The sequence below is a fragment of the Cryptomeria japonica genome, chromosome 5 (genome assembly GCF_030272615.1).
Source record: "Cryptomeria japonica chromosome 5, Sugi_1.0, whole genome shotgun sequence".
Classification (NCBI taxonomy): Eukaryota; Viridiplantae; Streptophyta; class Pinopsida; order Cupressales; family Cupressaceae; genus Cryptomeria; species Cryptomeria japonica.
The window spans coordinates 880114991-880135704 of record NC_081409.1 but is presented as its reverse complement, the minus strand read 5'-3'; positions in this window follow the sequence as shown (position 1 = coordinate 880135704).

Genomic DNA, 20714 nt, shown 5'->3' with positions numbered 1-20714 from the left:
TATCACACTTTTCTTTGTCTATCTTATCAAATGCTAAATTGTTATCACCAAAGACAAAAGACTCCATACCCAAACTATCATTTAGAAGCTCTTTTCCAACTTCACAAGAAGGATTTTCTATTACTTTTTTATCCATATTAAAACTAAAGACTTCTGATTCATGGGTAGATAGAGTATCATCTATACCTTCTTCCTGTTTGTTGGAAGTGCAAGAGACTGCATTCACTTTTGTGGTGTGGCCATCTTCTTCCATAATCCCACATAAAAAGTCAATGGAAATTTTTGGGCACCAATTTGGAATAAGAGCAACTTTGGACTCTTAATTTTTTTATTCTTCCCTAAGCCTCTCTAAATTTTTAATCTTTGTCTACTCAAAATGTTTGAGAATGTAATATCTATGTAATGCAAATCTTTAGAAGAAAAGGAAGATCGATGATCTTGAGATGGATGCAACCCTTTCTTTTCATCTTTAGATATTTTTACTTTGAGACCATTCCTTAGAGATTGAAGTATGGGATCATCTATTGCAATAATTTCTTTGATTGTTGGCACAGATCTTTTTTTGAATTGGCTTTTTGATTGAGCCTGGCCTCAAAGCATTTTTATGAGATCTTCAAATAGAAAAGACTCGCCAGCCTTCATGTTGGGAAGACACCATTAAATATATAAAACAAGAAAGTGCACTAGCCTTTCTTTGATCTACCTAGCGGAGTTGCCAAAAATCTGTTAGCAAACACATTTTTCCTTCATAAATAAATGTATCAAATGACTCAAGATGCCTATAAAGAAAAACAAACAATACTAATAGTTGGAAAAGTTGACATTGAATTGGCAACTTTCCTCTGAATTTTAGAGGTACAACTCCCTCTTAATAAGATATGCAATGAATGGAAATATAGGGTGCTTTCAACCAGAAAGAAGAAAAGGTAAACTGACACCTACCCATAGCCATGAAAGTAGGTGCAAAAAATTAAACATAGAATTAAATAAATGTAGAAAAATGATACAAAGTTCACCTCTCCCACACTCACAGACAAGAAACAAGAAGAGGATGAGCAACGAGTCTTTATAATAGATGAATTAACTTGAATTCAAATATTCACAAATAATCATCCACACAATTCAATATGACATAAATAACATTGGAAAGAGATTGCAATGACACAAAGGACATTTGAAACCAAAAGGAAAACATCCATAAATTCTCAGATTTAGAACATTCCCTTTATTTCTCCAATACAAAAAGGATTTCACAGAATCCTTTTCTATAAAAAAAAATGTGTTTACAAAGAAAACAAAACTGCATGTTCCTTCCCATGTTCCCTTGGTAGCCAAGAAGATCCCCCTTTCATTGTTAACCAATTCCATATTTATATGATTTTTCCAAGTTTGTTATCTCGTCCATGCATTCATAATTGTTTCTTGAAATAATTCATTCCCTTTTTAATTTCTATTCTACACTCTTATGAGAATAGTTGGTGTTGTCATTGATGGCAACCACCTGGCAACCTTTTGGCACTCATCTGGTAGATCCACCGGTAAGCACCGGCACCGGCATAGACATCTACATACACCAGCAGACACTTCACCGACACTAGCAATAATGCATACTGGCACCCCAACCGACAGGAAATAAACTTTTGTTTATTGTATTTAATTGTAATTATCTTTTCTAAAGCTGGCATGAAATATTGTAAAAGACTCATATATATGTATGAGATCTTATAGGTCATTTGGAGTTGAGTAGAGTTGTGTAGAAAAGGTAGCATGAATGGATGATATTTTGATATAGTTGACAGTGAAGGTTTTGGTTAGAGAATGAGCTTAAACGGGTACTGAACTTGGCATAGTTGATGTTTATTTGAAGTAGTACATTGTATTGGATTTCATTATCCACTTTTTTAGTCAGTGTGACTCTTATTGAGCAGTGAGCTCTAAGCAGTTGGCATTCTTGCATGTGCAGGCCCCTCATTGTAAGTAATATTTATTCATTGGCCAGTGAGTGAATATTGTGGGTCAAAAATCCCACCAAGGTTTGTCCCACACCGAGTTTCCTTGTTAAACATCTTGTGTTATGGTGTGTTTTCTATGGTCTCTTTATTGTTCATGTTTACTACATTAATTATTATTTACCGGTACATTGTTTTGAAATGCAAAGTTTTTAATAAGGTTAAATATTCCGCTAACCAGTTAGATACTAATTCACCCCCCCCTCTCAGTATGTTTGGGACTATCATTAATCCTAACAATTGGTATCAGAGCCTGATCCTCTATTTTCAAAATCCTGATAGGTTGAGGAAGATTCTGACATCGGAACAGATGGAGAACTTAAGAAAACAATTGGAAGGAGCTCTTGTAGACTATGATGTAGAGAAGTTGAAGAATATCAAACTTGAAGATGAGCTAAGGACTACACAGGATATCATTGAAGGGCTTTAGGAGAATCTTATTATAGCTCAAAATAAAAGAAAAGAACTTCATGAGAAGATGCAGAATGATAATGATGAAAAGGAAACTCTTATTGAACTTGTGAACAAGTTGAGACAAGAAAACAATAATATGAAGAATGAAATGCAAGATATGGCTATGAGGTTTTGTAAAGACATTGAAGGCAGGAAAAAGAATGAAGATGACTTGACTAGGAGACTCAATGATGCTGGAAATGAAAATCTAAGACTAAGTCATGAAAACTATATGTTGAAGACAGATCTGATTCACATGCAACATGATAAAATTGAACTTATGAGACAAAAGAGAATTTTAGAAAATGAGTTGGTTAATGCAAATAAACACAAAGAGAAATTCAAGAAAAGCTCAGAAGAATTTGATAACATGCTGAAAAGTCAGAAACCTAATGGAGATACAAATGGACTTGGATTTGAAGTTGGAGAAAGTTTCGGTACTGCAAACAGTCATGATCACAGTAAACCGGTAAGACAACCTAGTGCTTATAAATTTAATGGGAAATGCTTTAACTGTAACAAGTATGGTCATAGAGAGAATCAGTGTAGATTCAGAAACAATCAGAATATTAATGCATCCATCGGTCAATGTTCCAAATGCAACAAAGTTGGTCATAATTCAAAAAACTGCAGAATGAATGTGAAATGTTATGTTTGTGGGAGATTCGGGCACTTATTTAATCAATGCAAAACACAAACTAGCATAGGATATGGAAAAGCTATTCAGAAGAATAATGTGACTTGTTATGCTTGTAACAAAATTGGACATATTGCAAAATTTTATACAAGCAAGACTTCACCGACAAATAATAAAGGACCCAGTTTGAAAGGCAAAGAAAAGGTAGATGAGGCAAAGCAAGAATTTTCAAAACAATGGATTAGGAAGACAAATCAGAATGTTGATGAGACTATTTCTTCACTATTAGAACAAAGTATTACTCCATCGGTAGGAGATTCTTCATCAAACTGAGAAGTAACCCTTTGGGGTTATTGCAGCAATTTGAATATCATGCAGATTACCGTCAGTTGATGGCGAGAAGATAGATTTCTTCTTTACCGCTAGATGTGTTAAGTTTTCACTTAACCAACAAGCATTTAATGCAGTTGTTGAAGGAAAAAATATTATAAATCATCAGTTTTCCCTCATTTTTTATTTACCGAGCATTCAAATTAGCAAAGAGCGCAAAATATAAGCAAAGGCATTCAAGGCGAAGGTGTGAAGTGATTTCTTTCAAGCATTCAGACATTATCAGATAGCTAAAGGTATTTTTCAAATGGCTTCTTCTTCTACTCCCAAATTTATTGTAAAACCCTACTATCGTGGAAAATGTAAAATGCCATACGCCCATGTTCAAAATTATTCCCAAAGTTACTAAGCAAGATGATTCCATAAGCGCATTTTCAAAGATTCCTAAAGGTGTAGCTTATGCTGAAGACCCTAAGATATATATTCACTGCAACTTGGAAGAATTAGGTTATGAGGAGTTGCTAAAAATGTTTAGAACTGTAATTTGTGATGAAAATGGCACTGTTAAACCCGAGCACAAGATTGTGGAGACTTTAGGTTTTGTGGAAATATTGAATATCCCTAATTTTCCGGTAGTGAGAATTGTCCTAAGTAGGGCACATGGAGAATTTCTTTGGTTAGACTCTGTCTGCAAATTCACCCGGCAAGCAATTAGGGCAATAACAGGTTTACCCTCAACTGGCAGCAGATCAGACAAAACAAAGAAGGTTCCTAACAACAAATTCATGACCCTAACCGGAGCAATATCTAATAGTAGATCTCTAAGAGTAAAGGACATCAAGGACATCAATGTGAGATTCATAAGTATGATTTTAGGTTACAAGACTAGACATGCAAAACATACTTAATTCAGTTTCTAGTCTTTGCATTAATAGTGCTTATGAAATGGTAAACAACAATGCAAAAATAGATGTGTGTTAATGGCTGAAGGATGAACTCATAGATAATTTGAAGAAGATTAAAGGTGATAAGAAAGGAACATTTTGTTTTGGTAATCTCTTAGTATGCTTAATGTTGTGTTTCAAAAAGGAAATCTCAGGTATAGGACTAAAAGACTTTGGATATGACATACCGGTAGGAAAACAATTACAGGAAGATTTCACCAGCATGGGTATTGCTAAGGAAAACAACATCACTGAATACTTTAAAGTTTTTCAAGCTAAAATGAAAACAAGAGAAAGACTACCATAGAGTGTAGTGGATAAATATGATAAAGAAATTTGTTTTGTAATCAAGAAGAATGAAAAATGGATTGAAGTTGTACTACCTAGAACTATATGGGTAACAAAAATGGGTTATGAGGTAGATCTCAACATAATTGTGACTCATGTAAAAGCCTTGTTAGATGCACCTAGAGAACCAACAAAAGAAGTTTTTGGTAGTGTTGAAACAATTGAAAGAAATGTGAAAAAAATGAAGCAAAGGAAGAAAAGAGAGAAACACATAAGAGATGCATCAAATCAGATAAAGGAAATCAAAGAAAATGTTATGAACATTACTGGTATAAAGGCTAGTGAGCTGGAAAAACTGCAACCAGAGGCACACATTTCACCGGTTGGCACATCCTCTGATAGTGAGATACCAGTTGAATTCAAAAGAGTTGAAAGGAAGAGAAAACCTTCACCGATACCCTCTCCTCCACCCAAAAGAAGAAGGAGCTTAAAGAAGAAACAATAGACAATAAGGAAACCGACAAATAAACTAACTCCTAAGAAGAAATAGAAACCGGTTATACCACCATTGGATAATTTGTTAAATGAAATAACTGATGATGGTAATTTGGCTAATGTGAGAAAATTGTATAACACATTCAAGGATTCAAAAAAGGAAAGCATTGAAAATAGTGTAATCTTACATCTAGATATATATAAGAAAGTTTTAATTGAAGTTGTGGATGACTTGCCTAATGAACTATATAGAAGGTTAGATGCAAAGAGGATTGCAGTAATGGAATTGGACAAGAAAGTTAAGGTTGAAAAACTTCTAGCTGTACATCCGGTTAACTCAAAAGAAGATATTGATGACCTGATTTGTGAGGCTAACAGATCCGTTTTTGCTAGTGGTCACTGACAAGTGAGTTTGATGGCAGGTAGAGTAAATGAGATTGTAGAGGAGACTATCGATAAATGGGATATTTTTTTTGTTGAAAAAGAAAAACAAGAGGAATTGAACAGGCCGAAGAAAACATTCAAAGTTTATTAGAAGGATAGAGACAGAGGGAAAGGTAAAGTTGGTGGAATACCAAACATCAAGATAACTAACAACTTGCCACCACCATTGGATATTGCACTAGTACATACTGATGATCCACCGGTTACTGAGAGTGAAGGTATCACACATGATGACACTAATCCCGATTTTGAAATTCTATTCACCGTGAATGTAGACACTCACGAAGTGAAAATTCTTGTGGATAAGGACGATATAGAGGTTAAGGTTAATAATGTTGATAGTGAAAAAATTGATGAGCAACCAGCAGAGACTATTGAGGTTGAGATCCAAATAGAGAAAACAGAGAAAACATTACAAACCGAACAACCATTGGATACTAGAATGAATAATGATGCTATAGATGCTAACACTAAGAAACCTATTGAAACTGAGATACCAATAATTGAGCACATAGAGAAACCTACAGAGGCACAGGTACATATTAAGGTAGTGAAACCGGTAATCACTGAGAAACCCAAACCTTTACTAGCTGAAATGCAAACTCAGACTGATCGACCAGAGGATAATACAAGCAAAATGGTCACAAATATTGGAAGCACAGAGGTAATCAAGGTAGTTGGTCAGACATTTGATACTTCATCAAGTGAATTCAGGCCTACTAATGTGACAAAGGTACTCCTAGACTCTATCAAGAAGATAACTGATTGTAATGCATTCACTTACAAGGAAATTGATAAAACAATACCAATTCTTAAATTGATTGCACCGAAATGTAATATAGATCATGTAAAGGATTCTTTAGGTAAATTGAACACATTGTCCAAATTCATTACTGACAATGTAATAACAATTGATAAGGTGAATAAGGACACATTCAAAGAGAAAGTTGAAAAGGAAAAGGAAAAATTCTTTGAGGATACAATAAAGAAGTGTACAAAACATATAAACACACTTTTACCAGCATTGAATACTAAAATTTTGGAATATAAAGACCTGTACAGAGAAACATGCAAGCCACATCTTTTGACAAAGGATAGAGAAAAATAAATAAGTAGAGTACAGAAGGAGATAGATGACATAGCTGATAACATAATTGGTTCATCCGAACCTATATCAGTTATTGAGCAAGAAATAGCAGGTTTTGAGGAGAAACTGGAGAAATTTGAGGAAGAGAAGGCAAGGATTAAGGCTGATGCCAGAGAACTTAAGTATAAACTTGGTCCTAAGTTGGACAACCCTATCTCTCTGAGAAATGGGATCTCTAAGGCATTAGTTCAAGGAGAAAGATCACCGAAAGTGCACATGCATAATCTCACTAGCACGATCCAACAAACTGAGGCAACCTTAAACGACAGCAATAGATTCATGTAGAGTTTAAATTTGGTTTTAGCAGATATATTTCAGATTGTAACCAACTGGTTACAAACTTTGAGGTGAAATTTTTGCACTCGTTTGACAATTTTTGAAAACCTTTGTCATTGATGTCAAAGGGGGAGTAGTGGACAAAGAAAAATGATTAATCAGAGGCGATCATCTTCTCAGGGGGAGCACATCTTTTTGGTAATTTTTTGGACTTCACTCTTTTGAAACAGTTTTTGGATTTTTCTCATGAGTGTTGCCATCAATGCCAAAGGGGGATATTGTTGGCATTCTACACTCTTATGAGAATAGACACCTTCTGACACTCATCTAGTAAAGCCACTCGCAAACACTGACACCAGAATAAACATCAACATACATCGATAGATACTTCACCGATAGTGGCAACAATGCATACCGGCACCCCAGCCAACAGGGAACAAACTTTTGTTTATTGTATTTAATTGTAATTATCTTTCGTAAAGCCGACATAGCATATTGTAAGAGACTCATATATATGTATGAGATCTTATAGGTCATTTGGAGTTGAGTAGAGTTGTGTAGAAAAGGTAGCATGAATGGATGATATTTTGATATAGTTGACAATGAAGGTTTTGGTTATAGAATGAGCTTAAACTGGCATTGAACCTAGAATAGTTGATGCTGATTTGACGCAGTACATTGTATTGGATTTCATAATCCACTTTTGTAGTCAGTGTGACTCTTATTGAGCAGTGAGCTCTAGGCAGTTGGCCTTCCTACATGTGCAGGCCTCTCATTGTAAGTAATATTTATTCATTGGCCAGTGAGTGAATATTGTGGGTCACAAATCCCATCGAGGATTTTCCCACACCAAGTTTCCTCATTAAACATCTTGTGTTATGGTGTGTTTTCTATGTTGTCTTTATTGTTCCTATTTATTGCATTAATTTTTATTTACCGGTACACTGTTTTGAAATGCAAAGTTCTTAATAAGGTTAAATATTCTACTAACCGGTTAGATACTGATTCACCCCCCCCCCCACCCGCCCCTCTCAGTATCTTTGGGACTATCATTAATCCTAACAATTTCTTTTGTAACTGCCTCTCAAAAAATGAATGGAGAATAAATAAATTCCCATTTGAATAAGTTTTTAAGAATCATTTCTTTGGCCAGTCACAACATCTCAGGAAAAATACTTGGCATTGTCGGGTTATCGACAATTTTCAAATCTTTAGAACCTGTCAAACGACAGTTTCAAAGTTTTCGAAACACCCGACTTCCTAATATATATCTTAAACCTTTTTAATATTAATTTATTTTCAAGGGTTGCGTGATCGGGTATCTTCAAAACTTTATAACTTATAGTAATAAGTTCAAAAATTCACCAAACCTCTGACTTTGGCGTGACTGGTAAAATGTTTGAGGAATTAATCACTTCAAAACTCCATGATAACTGTCACCATGAATAAAAATTTAAATTTATAAAATTTTCTGCTCTAAAAATTGTTTCCCATGAAATTTAGACTTTGAAGCTCGAAAACCATGGATAACCAAAAAACAAAAAAATTCATATTTTTCTCATACAACTCAGTTTCTTCTAAAATTTGGAATATAATGTGAATAGGCCTTCTTGAGCATAACCTAGAAATTATTTAATTTCCAGCACCATGAAAATTGAATTGTAATTATTTTTTAAAATCGTTAGTATTACAAGTTCAAGAAAATTAGTCAAAAGAATTAAATGTTTACATTGTCATAGAGAAGGACATAAAGCAAAGAATTTTTGGGATCTTCACCCTTGTTTAATTTGTGGGTTGAAGAATCACTCTAAGAAGTCATGTTGGAATAGAGAGATGAATGAAAAATCGAATAAAGGTTGTATACAAATTGACTATGGTGGCATCAATGGATTCTGTTGGCAAAAGTTAACGAATATGTTCAGAGGGTTGTATAAGCTAAAGTGTTCGCATGTGAGAAAAGTTAGTGATAAATAAAAGTTTGAATTTTCTACCCAGGTAATTAATGGCTTCTTGCTATGCTTGACACATTGAAGTGTCATTGGTCTTCTTTAGAGAAAGGTAGGGAAGGCTTTGTGATCTCTCACGAATGAGAGAAATGAGTTGCATAGTGTGTTGCAAATTTTTGGATTTTTCCACATCGAATTATCTAGTACTAACAAGGTTACATCAAGTTGCAAAGATCTAATTTGTCAAATCTTTGAGATAAAATTGTGAGTCTCAACGTCAAGGGGGACTATTGAGAACTGATGCATGAACCTCATTGCCATGCAATAGTTTGATAATTACAATGTTGAAGTTCTAATTTTAGACTGCTAGTTTAGAATTTCGTTTACATTTATTTTTAGAACTATCAGTTAATTGAATTGTTTGGATAATGCATATTGAATGCATGAAATATAATCAATATAAATATAGGAGTGAACTATTTGTTCCAAAAAGATGCAACCTCTATAAAATATTGCTTTATTGTGATATTAAAAATATGCCTTGCAATATGTAATCAGTTCTCGAATTTCAATGTTTGTGTTTTTGTGTATGTTTCTGATTTTATGTGTTTTAAATATTTCTTTGTTCTTTACCAGTCCTTTCTTTATCGCATTTCAAGTGTTTTATGATCTACATGACCCTCAATTTCTACATAGGTAGTAATCTACCATTGTAACTTTCGTTGTTTGCATCTTTGAAGAAATACTCCTAACAAAATGTAGGTGGACAATTTAAGTCGGTTAGCGAGGGTTAACATTTCAGATTAACACAAGTTGGGTTTTAAAAATTGAAAATTTATTATAAATATATGCTTCCTACAATGAAGGATTCAGTGCTTTCTCAATTGGATAAGGTCAGATTAGCTTGTTAAGTATTTCGATGTCTGATCTTGAGAAATGGGTGATTGATTGTAGATTAGATCTCACATCTGAATCTGCATCATGAGGTAATGATAGGTCAACTTGCATTTTTAGTGCACCAAGAGGATTATTAAAAGAGTGTGAGGGTGATTACGTACCTCAAATAGTTTTCATTAATCCTTACGATTTTAAAAATGAACAACTCAAAGAAACGAAAAAGATTCAAAGATGAGGTAGTACGTAGAGAGCCTGTAAGGATTTAGAACAAACCTAGTAACTCTGACTTTAGCTTCATTGAAGTGATTGATAAAATTATAAGTAGGGAAGAGGACATAAATCACTGCTATGATAAGAAAATACCTTACAATAGTGAGGTTTTGGGTTCGATGATTGCTCAGGATGCTTGTTTCATCCTTGAGTTTTCCAGATCCCTAACTTTGGAATATGTGGATAATGATCTCTTTACACAAGATGGAGATTCCCAACTTTTGCAAAAGTTTCATCCTTTTCTGAATCAAATTTCAGCCCTATAGTGAGGTCGCAAATCATGAAGGATTTCATTAAATTAGAGAATCAAATCCCACTCTTTGTCTTGGAAGAAATTATTGCTTGGAAGATGGGATATTCCCTTTAAAATGCTCAGCCCAAATTTCAAATCTTGTTGGCAATATGCAGGATTTGATTATGTATTGTCATTGATGTCAACATTGTGTCCTAGTTAGATATGTTCCCGATTGGATGCCACTATCCCGGTTGCACATGTTTCGGTTGGACTTGGTTATCAAAGATTCTGATCCAGTATGATCAGGCTAGTGGATTCAGTTTTGGCTGGCTATTCTAGATGGTCATATGCTTGTCATATTCACTCGGTTCATGATTTGGTGCTCCGAAAACTATCACTTATGTTCTGGTTTAACAGTTGATATTCCTAGTACCGTTAACAGTACCAGTTGGTGATATTTGATATTTTGATTAATTAGTTTCGTTCTGGCTTATGGAAATGGTTTCTATCATGATGAAGGTGTTCTTTATCATGTTCCAATTGTTTGGTAGCTTTGCATTGGATTTTGTGCAGATTTGGTGGTCCTATTTGGATCCGGCTAGTTATTTTGTGTTATTGCACTGAGGGTTTCTACCGGTTGGTGAAATGTGTATGATTTTGATCTTAGCAGAATTTATGGAGGATATAATTATTTGGGAATATGAATTAGGTTCATGCTATGTAATGTAAATCATAATATTGGTTTGGTGGTATCGTGTGATGTAATTTTTGTAATTATGGGTTATTGGGTTTAGGGTTTAGTCGACCTTGTTAATAAGGTTGATGATCTGTATGTATAGGTGACTTATTCATGTAATTTGGGTATTGGTATGGTTATATCTACATTCTCAGAGAATTTTTTTTATGTGTGAATAGTTTTATATCATTCAATGAAGATTTGTGAAGATTTTGGTATTGCAGGGCAAACATCTATGCTTAACCGGAATTGTATCCAGCATTAGGAGATGTTATATTCATAGTTCATTTTTTCTAGATTGTAGTTACATGTTTATTAAGTTAGTGAGACTTCCCTTTATGATAAGCAGTGTACTCTAGATAGTTGGCTTGATTGCAAGTGCAATCCCCATTGTAATATTTCACATACTGCTACAAAAGTATTATTTGATTGTGGGTAGGGTTTCCCACCATGGCTTTTCCCTTAACTGGGTTTTCCACGTCAAAAATATTGGTATCATGTGTACTATGCTTTCATGCTTTATCTTTTACTATGTTGTTCTTATTGTGTTCCGTTATAAGGTTTATAATTTACATTAATTGTTATACTTGTGGAAAACTGATTCACCCCCCTCTCAATTTTCTCTCGGTATCTGAATTGTCTAACAATTGGTATTAGAGTAAGGTCTTCTTTGTAGAAGATTAACCGCTTGAGGAGATCCAATGGTGTCAACTTCAACTTCTACATTCAATCCCTACCAAAAGGAGAGTCCCAGATTTGATGGTACAAATTACAGAATATGGAAGGATCAAATGAAGATTCATTTGAGATGTCTTGGAGCTGAAGTTTGGGAGATAGTGGAAAAAAGGGTAAACACCTCATGATCTTAATTTTGGTATACCAGCACCTACTGATGAACAGAAGAGAGCTGAAAATGACATCAGAGAAAAAGAAGCATTGTTAAGTTCCCTATCTAATAAGAAGTTTTTAAATGTCATAGAGTTGGAGAATGCAAAGTAGATCTGGTTAAATCTTGAAACTCTTTATGAAGGAAACCAAGCAGTGAAGATTGCAAAACTTGAAGGTTACCAGGTGAGATATGAAACCTTGAAGATGGAAGAAGATGAGAAGATAAGTTCTTTCATGGATAGAGTGAATGAGATTGTCATGGGAATCAAATGTTATCGTGGATTTGTTAATGAGGGTGAGGTTGTGTCAAAGATTTTGAGAGTTCTACCTCTGACATACAAGATGAACGCTACTGCAATGAATGAACTTCAAAAAATGTCAAATACCCCTATTACTAGAGATACATTACTTGGGAAATTGACTACTTTTGAGCTAGAAGAGCTTGGAGATCAACATGCTACTAAAACAGAGACAACATTTAAAGCTTCTACCTTCGGTAAGCAGAAGATAGATTGGAGTGAGTTATATGCTAAATATTTTGAAGATATTGAAAGAGAAGACAAAGAACTTGAAGAGTTGGAAGCCCTGATTGCTAGAAAATTTCCTAAAGGACTGATTGGAAGTAAGTATGAAGGAAAAGTTCCTTTTAAATGTTTTTAATATAATAAGATTGGTCATTTTTCCTCTAGATGTCCCGAAAGAGCTACTAGGAATCATGAAAGATTTATGAGGAATTAAAAGCCTAATCCAGAATATCAGAGCAGACCTAGATATAGAAGAAACAAGGATAAATCATGTTATTATGGTGGTGATGGTGATTTTGGTATTACTGATGATGATGATGATGATGATGATGAACCTATAAGTGGATCCGATAATGGAAGCTCCAATAAAGATTGGGTCTTTATTGCTATCAAGGATAATTCTCTAAAACTTCTCATTGATGCAACTCATACCGAGGAAAAGGCTTTAGCTACTAAAATTGAAGAGAAGGATGAATGTTTTATAGACAATGGTTTCTCACATCACATGACAGGTGATAAGAGGAAATTCTTGACTCTACAATAATTTGATGGTGGACTAGTCAGATTTGGAGACAACAAGGCATGCAGGATCAAAGACAAAGGAACAATATCCTTGGATGGTAAGACTAATATTGATAATATTTATTATGTTGAAGGATTGAAGCATAATATTTTAAGTGTAGGTTAGATGGTGGATAGAGGATTTCATTTACAATTCAAAGATGAAAAATACAAGATTATCAATAGATCTAGACTGGAAATTGCATCTGGAACTCAGACCAAAGGAAACATCTTTTATTTGAACTCTGGTGAGAAGGCCTATTTGATTGCATCGATTAATGAAAGTTGGTTATGGCATATGAGGTTGTATCACGTGAATTTTGATTACATAGTGAAGATTAGTTCAACCTAGGCTATCAAAGATTTGCCCAAGATTATCAAGCCTCATAATGTGGTATGTAGAGAATGTCAAATGGGTAAGCAAGTTAGAACTTCTTTTAGAAGCATACTTGATAGATCTAATGATATTATTGATCTTATTCATATTGATCTATGTGGACCGACAAGGAATAAGAATTTTCAAGGTGATAGATACTTTATGTTGCTTATTGATGACTATTCTAGAATGATGTGGGTAGCATTTTTGAGAGAAAAATTAGAAGCTATTAAGAAATTCAAAATTTTCAAATCTATGGTTGAGATAGAGACCAGATTGAAGATGAAATTCTTAAGATCAGATCAAGGCAGTGAGTTTACATCCAGTGAGTTCAACATTTTTTATGAGAAGAATGGAATCAGAGGACAATTTTCTACACCTAGAACTCCATAGCAAAATGGAATAGTGAAAAGGAAAAATAAAACTATCTTAGATGTTGCAAGGAAAATGATGATGGAAGCCAAACTACCTGATGTCTATTGGAGGGAAGTTGTCAATACAATGGTATACACTTTCAACAGAGTACACATAAAAGGTGATACCAGTAAGAATATTTATGAATTATGGTTCGTTCATACTCCTACTATCAAATATTTCAGAATTTTTGGAAGTAAATCCTATATTAGAAGAGATGATGCATTAGGGAAATTTGATCCTAGATGTAATGAAAGAATATTTTTGGGTTATTCTACTAAGAGAAAAGCATATAGATGTTATAACAAAATATTGAATAGGATATTACAAAGTATAAATGTCAAGGTATATGAGCAAGGTAATAATCAGATTAGATCATATGATTATAGACCAGAAGATGAATTTTTCATACTAGAACAAGTTGTGCAAGAATCAATTCAGAGAATTGATCCAGTTGCTCTAGTAATATCAGAAAATTCCACAGTGACTATTGATGAGCAGAAAGAGTAAAAAAGTCTGGATAATCCAAAGCCTTGTAGATATGTGAAGTTGAATCATTCTAAAGATCAGATCATTGGAGATAAAAAGAAAGGTGTGATAACAAGAAGAAGGTTAGTTGCTGAAGAGGTATGTTTAATTTCTCAAATTGAACCAGAATCATTTATTGAAGCAAGTAAAGATAAGAATTGGATGAAAGCAATGGAAGAGGAATTAGATTAGATAGAAAATAATAAGACATGGGAATTGGTTCCTAGGCCTAAAGATAAGAATGTTATTGGAACTAAATGGGTTTTTAGGAATAAGTTAAATGAAGAAGGTCGAGTTGTAAGGAAAAAAGCTATATTGGTTTGCAAAGGTTACTCACAAGAAGAAGGAGTTGATTATGATGAGACTTATGCTCCGGTTACAAGAATTGAAGTGGTAAGACTATTTCTTGCTTATGGTGCACACAAGAACTATATGGTATATCAAATGGATGTCAAATATGCATTTCTAAATAGAGATCTTGAAGAAGAAGTCTGCATTGAGCAACTTGATGGATTTTCCTTATCAGAGGACATGGACATGGTTTGCAAATTGAGGAAATCTTTATATAGATTGAAACAAGCCCCTAGAGCATGGTATTCTAGATTAGATAAATATCTTTCTAAGCTCGGTTTTAGAAAAGGTAATGATAATAGTAACTTATACTATAAGATTGACCATGATGACATACTAATCATTAAAGTCTTTGTTGATGATATCATTTTTGGAGGAGAAGAAAGTTTATGCGTGAAATTTGCTTATGACATGAACGAATTTGAAATGTCTATGATTGGTGAGATGAAATTTTTCTTAGGCTTGCAGATTACTTAGACTAATAAAGGTATTTTCATTTGTCAAACTAAGTATGTGAAAGAATTTCTTAAGAAATTTGGTCTTAAAAATTCAAAACATGTCGGTACTCCTATGATAACTGATTGCAAATTATCAAAGGATGACAAATCTCCTAGAGTGAACCCAAATAGATATAAATCAATGATTGGTGGATTACTGTACTTAACTCAAACTAGACCTGATATAATGAATGTTATTTGTATTATTTCTAGATTTTAGTCAGATCCTAGAGGAACTCATGATATTGTTGTTAAAAGGATATTCAGATATTTGGCAGGAACAACAGATTATGGATAATGGTATCCAAAGGATGATGATTTCAGATTATGTTCCTATAGAAACGTAGATTGGGAAGGAGATGTGGATAATTGGAAGAGAACTACAGGTGGTTCATTCTTTCTTGGGAAGAAATTGGTTTCATGGTTTAGCAAGAAACAATCATGTACTTCATTATCTACTACTAAAGTTGAATATGTAGATGTTGCAACTAACTGTACTAAGATTTTATGGATGAAACAGATGTTGAAGGGTATAAGGGTAAGTTATGATGAGCCTATTGTTATTCACTATGATAATACTATTTCTATTGATATGTCAAAGAATCCAGTATTTCATTCCAAGTCAAAACATATTTCTATAAGGTATAATTTCTTGATGGAAAAGGTTGAAGCAAAGGAAGTTAGATTGATTTATGTGCCTACTAAGGAATAGATTGCAGATATTCTAACAAAACCATTGCCTAAAGACACTTTTAAATATCTTAGAGATCAATTGGGGGTCACCACCCCTCTGGAAGAGAATTAGAGATGCAGGGATGCATCAATCCAGTGAGCTTATCAGATATATACTTTTTGATCTGGGTAGATAGGATGATGTTGTTACTTAGGGGGAGTAGTCATCTATCTGGTCCAGTATTTTGGTTTGATATTCGTCCTTTGTCATTGATGTTAAAGGAGGAGATGGTGTTATGTTGGCATTATGTGAACCATTATGAGAACATGATGACATTGTATGTTGTCATTGATGTCAATATGCTACAGAAAAGAGAACCGGTATGTTACAAAGAACGGGTATATGTGAGATTTGGTATACATTAAGATGCGGTATATGTGCCAAACTGAAGCAGTGTGCTTGTTCAAGGTGAACTGGCATGTGGTTATGGGAACTGGTACATGGAAGCTTTGTATGACTACCAGTTGGTAGTGTCAACTTCAGGGTTTCCGGTTGAAGTGCTTCAAGCCTGTGTGACTTTGTGTGATGAGTTAGCATTGTAACGAAGAACAGATCATTTTGCCACATCAGTCTTGTGCACATGAAGGATCTTTCATGAAGGAGATTGTTCCTATCTACCTCGAGAATGTGCAAAGTCTATAAATGGTGAAAACGTGTGATGGGTTATCAGCCGCCATGGAAGCGGTGGAGAATGAACGATGGAGAATGTATTGAGATCGGTTCAAGATGGTTGCATTTAATGCAATATGCTCAACGGTCAAGATTTAACCATTTGAATTGCTTAACCTAAAAAATTTAGGGTTTAGGGTTTATGCTACTGACCTATCTATTTCCTATAAGGTCTATGTTGTGTTTCTTTCTGAAGTTGTTGGCAAAAGCTGTTTGTGTGTATCCAAGTGAAGAGATACGTGACTCTTGCCAGACTAGAGGAAAGAAGTGATACTTGCAGAATGTAAGTACAGAAGGTGAAGAGGAGCTAAAGCGGATGTGCATTGACATTGAGTGCTATTACCAGATCATTGTAATACCTGTTGATCTCTAACCACTTCAACAGTTAGGAAATCCCTTAACAGGGTAGCTTTAACCAGCTTACTGTAAATCCTTTGATAGGGTCACTCAAAACAATTGAGTTCTTGAAATCCTCTAACAAGGTAACCTTTAACAGGGTTTGACCCTTAACCGGGTATTCTAGCCATCCCTTAACCAGGTGATCCCTAACAGGATCTATTCCTAACAGAATCTATTTTATCAATCTTTCACCAGAAAAGGCTCCTAATAGAGCAGACTTCTAAAGAGTTCAAAATAGCTTGTGGGTATTCATCCCCACTGTGGTTTTTCCCAGTTGGGTTTCCACATGAAAAATTTGTGTGTCATGTGTGATGTTTTTCATGTGATGGTTCAAGTGATTTGTGTCTGAAGGTAAATCATGTTGATCTAGCTGTTTATATATTTTGATGATAGATTACCTATTCATGCACTAGGATGAAATGGAAATGAAGTATTAGATTGTATGAAAACATAAGTATCAACTGGTTAATGCTTGTCATAGTCATTCTTAGCTTTACTGGTTGTACTCTATTTCAGACTGGTGTTAGTGTTCATTTGCAATGTTTACTGTCTAACTGGTTTAAAGAGATTGTTTTTGTCTGTACTGATTCACTCCCCCCTCTCAATACTAGTTTGGTACTAACTATTCATCATTGAGTTATCAATTGGTATCAGAGCATCCCCCAGGTCCTTTGTGTTATAAGCTTAACCGCTTGAGGAAAAGATCCTAGTCTAATGATGAAGAGGGAAGGTCCAAAGTTCAACAAAGATAATTTCAATATATGGAAAGACAGAATGAAGATATACATCAGAAGCATGGGTGCTCAACACTGGAGCTATGTTGAGAACGCTTATGTTGCTCCTACTGGTACTCTCACTGATGATCAAAAGAGAGAAATACAGGAGAATGGGCAAGTCATGGAAGCCCTAATTAGTAGTTTATTTGACATTGAGTTTATTGATGTCCAAGATAAAGTAAATCCCAAAGAAGTATGGGATACTCTTGAAAATATCTATGGTGGTGATAAGCATGTAAAATAAGCTAAGGATGAAAGCCTTAGGGAAGTTTGAAGACATGCGGGTGGTTGAAGGTGAGACCATTCAATAGTATGGAATAAGAATCAAAACTATTGTCGGAGATATCAAGAGTGTAGGTGGTAAAATGGAAGATTCCACTGTGGTAAGGAAAGTTCTAAGATCCTTATTACCGGTCTATGCAATAAGGGTTGTTGCTATTTAGGAGTTGAGATCAATAGACAAGACTAAGGTATCCCTAGACTCCATCATTGCAAAGTTGACAGCCTATGAACTAAATAGTTTTGATGGCAGTGTTCAAAAGACTAAATCAGCTTTTAAAGCTTATGTTGTACCAGCCAGAAAAGGAAAAGAAGCAAGCACCAGTGGTGAACCAAGACAGAGCAGAGAAATAGATGATGAGAAGATTCTGATGGAATTTGAAGCTCTACTTGCCAAGAAACTTCCTAAAGGAACCGGTAAATACAGAGGTAAGCTCCCTTTGAAATGCTTTTCTTGTAACCGGGTAGGACATATTGCTATAAACTATCCTAATGGTGACAACAAGGACAAACCGGAAAGGTTCAAGAAATTCAAAGGAGGAAACTGGAGAAAGTGTTTTGTGGCAGTTGATGAAGGTGTCACAAATGAGGAATTAGAAGATGAAGAAAATGAAGATATTGTGTTTGTTGCTATCAAGGAAGATGTGTCAGACAAGAAGGCTCTTGTCTCCCACTTTGATAATTCCAATGAGTGGATTATTGATAGTGGTTGTTCTCACCATATGACTGGTGATAGGAGCAATTTTCTATCCTTGGAAGAGTATGATGGTGGTGTGGTTCACTTTGGTAAAGGTGCACCATGTATGGTCAAAGACAGAGGGTCCATCTCTCTAAATGGAAAGAGTAGTCCTGACAATGTGTATTGGGTTGATGGTCTTAGACACAACCTTCTGAGTGGTGCCCAGCTGAATGATAGTGGTCTCACTCTGGAATTCAAGAATGGTGAATTGGTGGCCACCGGCATGTAGACCAAAGGTAACCTATTTCAGCTGAATGCAAATATCAGTACATGTCTCATGGCCAAGTTCGATGATAGCTGGATATGGCATAGGAGACTCTGCCATGCAAACTTTGAGAACATTGTGAAGGCCAGTCAGATCAAGGCAGTTAGAGGGTTGTCAGTGCTGAGCAAACCAAAAAATACCTTGTGCAGAGAGTGTCAATTGGGGGAAATGTTTTCCTCAACTTTTAAAGGTAAATCTTTCATAGCAGACAATTTACTTGATCTTGTGCATACTGATTTGTGTGCTCCTATGAAAACTAGGAGTGTGCAGGGTGATAGGTACTTCATGATTCTCACTGATGACTGCTCAAGAATGATGTGGGTCACATTCTTGAAAGATAAGTCTGAAGCTTTTGGAAAGTTCAAAGCTTTTAGAGCATTAGTGGAGAAGGAAAGCGGTAAAAGGATCAAGTGCCTTAGAATTGATCAAGGAGGGGAATTCACTTCCAGTGAATTCAACAAGTACTGTGAAGAACATGGCATCAAGAGACAAAAATCTGCCCCCCGGACTCCACAGTAGAATGGCCTAGTGGAGAGGAATAACCGGACTATGGTTGAAGTAGCAAGAACAATGCTGATCCAAGGAAAGGTTGCTCACACCTTTTGGAGAGAAGTGGTGAGCACTGCAGTCTACACAATGAACTGGGTACTCATCAAGAAAGGCAAAGATAAAACTCCTTATGAGTATTGGACCAGTAAGACACCTGTGGTTAGCTACTTTAGAGTGTTTGGTAGCAAATGTTACATCAAGAGGAGTGAACACTAGACAAAATTTGATGCGAAATTTGATGAGGGAATATTCCTAGGGTATTCCACCAAGAGCAAAGCTCTCAAGTGTTTCAATAATAGGACTCAGAGAATTATGGAAAGCATCAATGTGAGAGTTGATGAAACCTCTGAGAAAGTTGAGGAAACCGGTAGTGAGCAAGTGGTAAATGAACCAGTTGTAACCTTCTGGGAATCAGTTGCCAGTCAACCAAGTACCAGTAATAGTATTCCTACACCAGTAGATGTAGATGCTGATACTGATGGAGATGAGGATGAAGAAAAAAAGAAAGGGGAATCAGTTAAGACCATTCCTCGTTATGTCAAGCTAAATCATGATCCCAAGCAGATCATAGGAGATAAGGATGCAGGAATCCTTACAAGAAGAAAGATCAGAGAAAACTCATGTATGATCTCTGAATTTGAGCCTAAATCATTCAAAGAAGCAAATAAAGATGAAGACTAGATCAAGGCAATGGAGGAGGAACTTGACTAGATAGAGAGAAATGGTACATGGTCTTTGGTACCCAGACCGGAGCATAAAAATGTCATAGGTACCAAATGGGTTTTCAGAAATAAGCTGAATGAGGATGGCACGGTGATTAGAAACAAAGCCAAACTGGTGTGTAAAGGATATGCCCAAGAAGAAGGAGAAGACTATGGAGAAACCTTTGCTCCTGTAGCCAGATTGGAAGGAGTTCGTATGCTTCTTGCATATCCAGCTTTTAAAGGATTTAAAGTATATCAAATGGATGTAAAATCTACATTCCTAAATGGTGTACTTGAAGAGGAGGTGTATATAGAGCAACCAGATGGGTTTGCCCTATCTAAAGATAGTGACATG